Source organism: Seriola aureovittata, chromosome 5, assembly GCF_021018895.1.
Source record: "Seriola aureovittata isolate HTS-2021-v1 ecotype China chromosome 5, ASM2101889v1, whole genome shotgun sequence".
NCBI lineage: Eukaryota > Metazoa > Chordata > Actinopteri > Carangiformes > Carangidae > Seriola > Seriola aureovittata.
In genome coordinates this window covers 62,603-72,666 of record NC_079368.1, presented here as the reverse complement: position 1 = coordinate 72,666, position 10,064 = coordinate 62,603, and positions in this window count along the sequence as shown.

The window sequence follows — 10,064 nt, the reverse complement described above, 5'->3', positions numbered from 1 at the left end:
ACCTGTAATGGTCACTATGAAATGCCCCTTCCGTTGAAGGAGAGACCCTACCTGCCAAACAACAAACAATGTCAAAGGATAAAACGTACAAGGAACAGTATGTTGAGTTTATGGCTGGAGTCATTGGAAAGGGGGATGCAGAAGAAGTTAAGAATGATGGAGTTGAAGGAGAGAAATGGTATATTCCTCATCACGGCGAAACCAGAGAAACTACGGGTAGTGTTTGACTGCTCAGCTAAATAAAAGGGAACAAGCCTTAATGATCATCTTCTCTCAGGGCCTGACTTAACTAACAACCTGATAGGTGTCCTGTTACAATTTCGCTGGCACCCTGTTGGACTGATGTGCGACATTGAGGAGATGTTTCATCAGTTTCAGGTGTGTGAGAGTGACCGCGACTACTTGCAGTTTTTGTGGTGGAAGGATGGGGACCTCAGTGCACAGCCACAGGAGTACCATATGAATGTGCATCTCTTTGGGGCTGCATCTTCTCCTGGATGTGCTAACTACGGGTTGCAATCTGGCCAAGGAGCACCAGGACATCTACCTGTTAAATTCATAATGAGAGATTTCTATGTTGATGATGGGATCACAAGTGTTGAAAAGGCAGAAAGTGCCATTCAGCTTGCACAAGAAGCACATGAACTTTGTGCCAAGGGCGGCCTCCGTCTGCACAAATTCATATCCAACAACAAGGCTGTCATGGAGAGCATACCATCATCAGAATGTGCAGTTGATGTTAAGGACCATCACCTCACATTTGCCATCAGAACGAACTCTAGGAATTCAATGGCACATAGAATCTGACTGCTTCAGTTTCAGTATCAACTTTAAAGACAAGCCAGCTACGCGTTGTACTATTCTGTCCTCAGTATCATTTCATTGTATGATCCACTGGGTCTTGTTGCTCCATTCCTGCTGATTGGAAAAGGAGTGCTCCAAGAAATGTGCAGAAATGGAACAGGCTGGGATGATCTACTACCTGGCAGACTAAGGCCATGGTGGGAGCAATGGAAAGATGAGCTCATCAACATGGAGAAAGTTAGCACCAAACGCTGTTATGCACCTCCAAGATTTGGAAAGATTGTCAAAACAGAATTGCATCATTTGTCCGATGCCAGCAGAAATGGATATGGTCAATGTACATACATGAGACTCATAAATGAGGATGGAGACATTCACTGCACTCTAGTCATGGGAAAATTACGTGCCTCTCCCACCAAGGTCACCAGCATTCCCAGATTAGAACTAACAGAGGCTGTTGTCTCAGTTACAGTTAGCAGGATGCTCAGAGAGTACATTAACAATCAGGCACGGCGGTTCCACACATTTATGGCTAACAGGGTCCAGAAAATTCATCTTAACACAAACCCCAAACAATGGAGATATATCTCGACAGATGAAAACCCTGTAGACCACGCATCGAGAGGCTCGAGGGGAAGTGAGCTGCTGTCATCAAATTGGTCACAGGACCCAAATTCTTATGGGCGAAAGAAATCGTGCCCCCATCAGAGAAGATCCCAGAGCTGTCAGTTGGGGACAAAGAAGTCAAAAGGGCTCAAGCACTGAACACTGGAACCTCGAAGCAAATAAGCCTTGCAGAACGGTTGTCTAAGTTTTCTTCCTGGTCTAGTGCAGTTCGAGCTGTGGCACGCATTCAGCGGAGAATTAACAATGACAAATCAAGTGACCACTCAACAGTAATGGAACGAGAGAAAGCTGAGCACTTCATAATAATGGATTTACAAAGGCATGTTTACAAAGATGACTTGATGGCACTGAGCAAGGGAACCAAACTGCAAACCCACAGAGGATTGTCCAAACTTCATAGACAAGGATGGTGTGCTGAAGGTGGGAGGAAGACTGTGTGAGTCGTCCTTTCCTAATGCATTCAAACATCCTATAATAATTCCAAAAAATCACCACATTACCAAATTGATTGTGGAACACTTTCATGAGAAGGTTAAGCACCAAGGCAAAGGACTTACCATTAATGAAATACGGTCAAATGGTTACTGGATCCTAGGGATGAACCGAGCACTAGCATCCTATATTTGGCAATGTGTCACATGTCGGAAGAGACACAATAGATATGTTTGCAAGACTAAATGCCCTATCCAGTTGTTTTAGTCGGTACAGGTGTCTGGCCTATAGGAGCTTTGTGAGCTTGCGCTGGGGCTTCCTTGGTCACAGAATCTGGGTCGTCATTCCAGCCTGCGTGGTCCTACGCATCCATGCCGTGTTTCCTGACGCCACAGGCCAGTACGTGGGTTTTAGACTGCCCCATGATAGAACCGGGACACTTTCAAGTGTCTCATCAACCTGGAGAAAGTTAGCATCAAACGCTGTTATGCACCTCCAAGATTTGGAAAGATTGTCAAAACAGAATTGCATCATTTGTCCGATGCCAGCAGAAATGGATATGGTCAATGTACATACATGAGACTCATAAATGAGGATGGAGACATTCACTGCACTCTAGTCATGGGAAAATTACGTGTCTCTCCCACCAAGGTCACCAGCATTCCCAGATTAGAACTAACAGAGGCTGTTGTCTTAGTTACAGTTAGCAGGATGCTCAGAGAGTAGCTTGGATGTGCTGAGGTTGAGGAATTTTTCTGGACTGACTCCATGGTGGTTCTGGGGTACATTAACAATCAGGCACGGCGGTTCCACACATTTGTGGCTAACAGGGTCCAGAAAATTCATCTTAACACAAACCCCAAACAATAGAGATATATCTCGACAGATGAAAACCCTGTAGACCACGCATCGAGAGGCTCGAGGGGAAGTGAGCTGCTGTCATCAAACTGGTTCACAGGACCCAAATTCTTATGGGCGAAAGAAATCGTGCCCCCATCAGAGAAGATCCCGGAGCTGTCAGTTTGGGACAAAGAAGTCAAAAGGGCTCAAGCACTGAACACTGTAACCTCGAATTAAATAAGCCTTGCAGAACAGTTGTCTAAGTTTTCTTCCTGGTCTAGTGCAGTTCGAGCTGTGGCACGCATTCAGCGGAGAATTAACAATGACAAATCAAGTGACCACTCAACAGTACTGGAACGAGAGAAAGCTGAGCGCTTCATAATAATGGATTTACAAAGGCATGTTTACAAAGATGACTTGATGGCACTGAGCAAGGGAACCAAACTGCGAACCCACAGAGGATTGTCCAAACTTGACGCCTTCATAGACAAGGATGGTGTGCTGAAGGTGGGAGGAAGGCTGTGTGAGTCGTCCTTTCCTAATGCATTCAAACATCCTATAATAATTCCAAAAAATCACCACATTACCAAATTGATCGTGGAACACTATCATGAGAAGGTTAAGCACCAAGGCAAAGGACTTACCATTAATGAAATACAGTCAAATGGTTACTGGATCCCAGGGATGAACCGAGCACTAGCATCCTAAATTTGGCAATGTGTCACATGTCGGAAGCTGAGGAGACCTGCAGAGATGCAAAGAATGGCTGATCTTCCGCCAGAGCATGTGGAGCCATCAGCACCCTTTACATACTCTGGAATGGACTGTTTTGGCCCATTTTTCATTAAACAAGGAAGGAAGGCGCAGAAACGATACAGGCTTCTCTTCGCCTGCTTCTGCTTAAGGACAATCCATATTGAAATGTTGAATGATCTGTCTACAGATTCCTTCATTAATGGTCTGCTGTGTTTTATCGTCATACGTGGTGTAGTCAGGCAAATCAAATCAGATCAAGGAACCAATTTTGTGGGAGCCAAAAATTTATTCAACGAAACTTCAAAGGGGACATATTATGATCCTTTTCAACAAGTTTAAATAAGTCGCAGAGGTCCACAAAACATGTTTTTGAAGTTTCTTGCTAAAAAATCCACTCTGATCCTGTCACACCGTGGTGGGGTTGTCTTGTCTTGGGTCTTTTTTGTCTTGTCATTTCCTGTTTTATTTTGAAAGAAGTAACTCTTCTCTCGTTTCAGGTCACTTGCCCTTCCTCATGTGTCACCGGTCTGATTGTCTTCCCTGATTCCCGATTGTGTTCACCTGCTCCCCATTACCCTCATGTGTTCAAATAGTCTGCGTCTCCCCTTGTCTTGTGCCAGTGTGTTCGTCTTGGTTAGGCGGAACGACAACGCCGCCTCAAGGAAGGGCGGTGCTTCTACTGCGGGGAACCTGGACACCTGGTGGCCGTCTGTCCGGTCAAGGCAGCTCAGGTGAAGAGCCAATCCACAGTTTCAGGTCCTGTTTCCTGTAATTTGACCTCCATCAAGGTAACACACAATGCCACAGTTATTGAATTGAATGTTTTAATTGACTCTGGAGCTGATGAAAGCTTAATGGACTGGGGAATAGCCAAAAGGCTGGGGTTGAAAACCAAGACTCTTTCACAACCTATCCAGGCTAGTGCCTTGAATGGTACGGCACTGTTCATCATTACACGCATCACAGAACCAGCAACTCTTACTGTAGACAACCACTCTGAACAGATGAACTTTTACCTGTTCCACTCACCTGCACGCACTCTGATACTGGGACATCCGTGGCTCGTCAGCCACAACCCTCACATAGACTGGCCTACGGGCAAAATCCTGGGGTGGGGGAAAGACTGTGAGGGGAAGTGCCTGGGGAACAAGTCTCATGGACAGGTCACCACAATTATAAACACTGTTTCTACTCACCCTGTCACAGAGTTCCAGGACCCAGATCTGACCTCTGTACCCTCCTGCTACCATCACCTCAAGGAAGTTTTCAACAAGGTCAAGGCCACGTCACTTCCTCCGCCATCGAGCTCATCCCCGGCTCCACCATCCCCAAGGGGCATCTGTATTCGGTGTCGGCGCCAGAACGTCAAGCCATGAAGGACTACATTGAGTCGTCACTGAAGGCAGGGCTCATCCGCCCATCTTCGTCACCGGCAGGTGCCGGATTTTTCTTTGTAGCCAAGAAAGACGGGTCTCTAAGACCCTGTATTGATTACAGCTCCCTCAATAACATTACAATAAAGAATTACTATCCACTCCCTTTAATGTCATCTGTGTTTGATCGGCTTCAGCAGGCCACAGTATTTACTAAACTTGATTTACGCAACGCTTATCATCTTGTTCGGATTAGGGAGGGGGATGAGTGGAAGACTGGCTTCAATACTCCCAGTGGTCACTATGGGTATCGGGTCATGCCATTTGGTCTCACAAATGCGCCTGCCGTCTTCCAGGCCATGATCAATGACGTGCTCAGAGACTGTCTTGACTAGTTTGTCTACGTTTATCTAGACGCTATATTAATTTACTCATCGGATCTAGACACTCACAAACATCATGTCTGGCAAGTACTTAAACGTCTCCTTGACAACCACCTGTATGTCAAAGCAGAAAAAAGTGAGTTTCATGCCGACACCGTCTTCTTCCTGGACTTCATCGTAGCCCCTGGAAGGGTGCAGATGGATCCGGCTAAAGTGAGCGCTGTGGCCGACGCCTGATAGCCGCAAGAAGGTTCAGCAGTTCTTGGGGTTTGCTAACTTCTACAGGCGGTTTATCAGAGGCTTTAGCGCAATAGCTGCTCCTCTCCATGCTCTGACCTCCCCCAAGGTTCGATTCAACTGGGTCCCAGAGGCGGAGGAGGCGTTCCAGACCCTCAAGCGCCGATTCACCTCTGTGCCCATCCTCACCCTGCCAGATCCACAGCGTCAATTCGTGGTGGAGGTTGACGCATCGAATGAGGGAATCGGGGCAGTCCTATCTCAGCGGTCAGAGAAAGATGGCAAGATGCACCCCTGCGCCTTTCTGTCCCGGCGACTTAGTTCCACGGAAAGGAATTACGACGTTGGCAACAGGGAGTTGCTGGCGATCAAGGTCGCCTTGGAGGAGTGGAGACACTGGCTGGAGGGGGCACAGCAACCGTTCATTGTGTGGGCTGATCACAAGAACCTTCAATATATTAAACAAGCCAAGAGACTAAATTCTCACCAGGCCAGGTGGGCCTTGTTTTTTAACCGCTATGTTTTTACATTGTCTTACAGGCCGGGGTCCAGGAATGTCAAACCAGACGCCCTGTCACGTATCTACGACCCTGAGCCTGTTGCCAAGGAACCAGAACCCATCCTTCCACTGACCCGTGTGGTTGGAGTGGTTACCTGGCCAATAGAACAAAAAGTGAAGCAAGCAAATGGTGAGATGCCTCCACCTAGTGGGTGCCCAGAGCATTGTTTGTTTGTCCCTGCTGATCTGCGCCCACAGGTGATTCATTGGGCTCACACCTCGCTGCTCACTTGCCATCCGGGAAGAACCGGAGAACCATGTTCGTCATTTCCCAGTGATTCTGGTGGCCGTCCATGGAATCGGGGGTCGGAGAGTACATCGAGGCATGTTCGGTATGTGCCCGCAACAAGACGGCCTCCGGGTCACACATGGGACTCCTGCAGCCGTTGCCCATCCCCTCCAGACCATGGTCGGACATTTCCATGGACTTCGTCACGGGGCTCCCGGTCTCGAAAGGTAACACCACGATCCTGACCGTGGTGGATCGTTTTTCCAAAATGGCACATTTCATTGCTTTACCTAAGCTTCCTTCAGCTAAAGAAACGGCCCGTATTATGATGCAGAATATCTTCAGGATCCACGGATCTCCTAAGGACATCGTGTCAGACCGGGGGCCCCAGTTCGTCTCCCGATTCTAGAGGGAGTTCTGCCAACTCATCGGTGCAACAGCAAGTCTGACCTCCGGGTATCACCCGGAGGCCAACGGCCGGACTGAACGACTGAATCAACACCTGGAAACCGGTCTCCGATGCCTTGTGTCCCAGAACCCGACTTCGTGGAGTACCCATCTGGTCTGGGTGGAATATGCCCACAACTCACTGCCCACCTCTGTCACAGGTTTCTCCCCTTTCCAATGTGCCTATGGCTACCAACCTCCTGTATTTTCTGACACAGAGCAAGAAGTATCGGTTCCCTCTGCCCACGCTCTGGTTCGTCGCTGCCGCCGCATCTGGGCCGCCGCCCGCCAAGTGCTCATCCGTCAGGGGAATAGAGTCAAGAAGACAGCAGACCGAAAACGCCGTGCTGCACCCGAGTATCGGCCTGGGCAGAGAGTGTGGTTGTCAGCGCGAGATCTCCACCTCATGGTCCCTTCGAAGAAACTGGCACCGTGATTTGTGGGTCCCTTCCCCATTACCAAGGTCAGCGGTCCTGCAGCTGTCCGGCTCCGCCTACCTCGCTCCCTCCGTGTTCACCCCACCTTCCATGTCGGTCAGGTCAAGCCGGCCAAGGAAAGTCCCTTGGTTCCGCCCCTCCCGCCCCCTCCACCTCCTGAGGTGATAGACGGGGGTCCGGTCTACAAGGTTAAACGGCTGCTGGCTGTTCGCAACAGGAGCCGGGGCAGACAGTACCTGGTGGATTGGGAGGGGTACGGCCCGGACGAGAGGCAGTGGATCCCATCACGGTTCATTGTGGACCGTACTCTAATTACTGACTTCGACCGCGACCATCCTGGACAGCCTGGACCGTCTGGTAGCCGGTCCTAGGAGGGGGGGTTCTGTCACACCGTGGTGGGGTTGTCTTGTCTTGGGTCTTTTTTGTCTTGTCATTTCCTGTTTTATTTTGAAAGAAGTAACTCTCCTCTCGTTTCAGGTCACTTGCCCTTCCTCATGTGTCACCGGTCTGATTGTCTTCCCTGATTCCCGATTGTGTTCACCTGCTCCCCATTACCCTCATGTGTTCGAATAGTCTGTGTCTCCCCTTGTCTTGTGCCAGTGTGTTCGTCTTGGTTCATGTGCATTCACCCCAGCCGTCTTCACAGTTTTGGATCACAGTCATTGCCACAGTTCTTGTCGGTTTCCTCCAAGTGAGAGATTTTTGTTGTAAGTTTTATATCTTAGTTGAATTTCCTAGTTAATGTTTGCATAGCCTTTTGTTTCCTCCGTGGGGAGTGATTTTTATTTACTTAACTTTTTATATCATAGTACCTCCAGTTTTAAGGAGAGTTTTTGTTGTTTCTATTTTTTTTTTTTTTTTTTTTTTTTTTGGTTCCTTTTTCCTCTGAAGCTAGAGTGATTTTCTGTTTATGTTCCCTGTAGTCTTTTTCCTCCCTTATTGGAGTGAATTTTATATTTGGTATTGATTAACCCTGCTTCTTCGTGAAGAAGCACGTCATAGATAATATTTCATAGCCGTTTTTTTTTTTCTCTGCCTTGGAATTAAACCGGAATTACCAATAAAGACTCTGATACCCTGCATCTGCGTCCTGTGTATAAGTCTGGTTGTGACAGATCCTATATTTCAACATGCCTGTAAACCCCTCTTTTTCAGCCCTGTTCAGAACAGGCTGTTTCTGTGTGTAGCTTTAAATACAAATGAACTGTGCCTGACCACGCCCCTCTCCGGAAGGGGATGTGGCTTGGGCTTCTGGTACCATGCTGTAATGTTTACGGTGACCATGACCGGCGACCTGGCGTCAGAAGGGCTTTGGTTCAACCATACGACTTTTATTCAGAATCTGACCCAGAGGGAGAGGCTCCTGAAGCGGTTCAAACTCTACAACTGCAGCAGGACATTTCTGAATGGTTGGTAACCAATTTTGTGTATTTTGACTTTACATTTTCAGTTTGTTGATGTGTGCTGGCACACTGTTACTAACATGTAGCTAATGCAAACTGTTACTGTCTCGTCATTACTTTACTCTTTTGGTAAATAAGCACTATTGTGAATTGTGTAATGTAGTTATCTGTCATGCCTCCTTAAATATACTTTTACAGTCTATGAAAATGTTTGTTGACTGAGGACTGCAACAGGTGTTCAATGTCGAGACTAGTAAGATACTTTAATAGATGCTGACAAAGTAAATCATTTTATCTTAATTTTTCTCCATGTTTTGAGCAGAGATACTTATCATGACATCTTCCTTTATGTAGTAAATTTATTTTGTGTCATACAATGAAAGCTGTAAATCAGCATAAACATGTCTGTCAGCAACATTAATCTTTAGTTAAGACGAGGCTGTGCAGTGTTTTCTACACTACACTGTTGTCAAGCTCCACATTATATGCAATAAGTGACATGTTATAAATTACCTATGTTATATGCGCTTGATATGTAGCCAAGCTTACTTCTTACCCACCTTAGCTCCACTGTCAGTTTTTGAATTACAAAAGCTTTATATTCTGGTGAATGTTACCAATTTTCTCTATATTTTGGATAGGTTCTCCAGTGGAAACTGTGCAACCATGCCCACAGAAGCTGAGAATATCTGCTGCTAGGAGATACCACAGGTAGCATTCTCACTAGACAAACTAATCAGTAATTTGTTTTGACTACATTACATTTATAATAAACCATAGCTTGTACCATTTGTAATTCACTGTAGGTTACCAGACGGCTATGGGAGATCGAGGAAGAATTACCATGTATGGTAGGCCGTCCTGGGTTGGAGCCGGTCTGCCTCAATGTGTACTCCCTCCAGAATACCTGCAACATGTACCGCACTGACTATGGTCCTTTACGGTGGAGAGGAATACACCAGTGTGTTTTGCTTCTTTGTAAAAACATATAGTTTCAATCTAAATAAAAGATGTGAGGCAGTCTTGTTTTACCTCAGTGCACATCATTTTACAATGGTAATAACACACCACAAATGGAGTAAATTAGTAATTAATTAATAAATTAGTTTAGCTGCTCTTTGATTTGTAATGTTTTTCTATCAGCAGGTAGTGTGCACATAATATATGAATTCAGAGAAGTCATTTCTTTAGAAACGATCAAGCATTTATTTACATCACATTTATAACTTTTAATATAAACTTATAATCAGTGATAATAAAAAAGCTGTAGGATTCACTGGATCCATATAAAAAATTGTGAGACACAACATAGATATGTTTGCAAGACTAAATGCCCTATCCAGTTGTTTTAGTCTGTACAGGTGTCTAGCCTATAGGAGCTTTGTGCGCTTGCGCTGGGGCTTCCTTGGTCACAGAATCTGGGTCGTCATTCCAGCCTGCGTGGTCCTACGCATCCATGCCGTGTTCCTGACGCCACAGGCCAGTACGTGGGTTTTAGACTGCCCCATGATAGAACCGGGACACTTTCAAGTGTGAT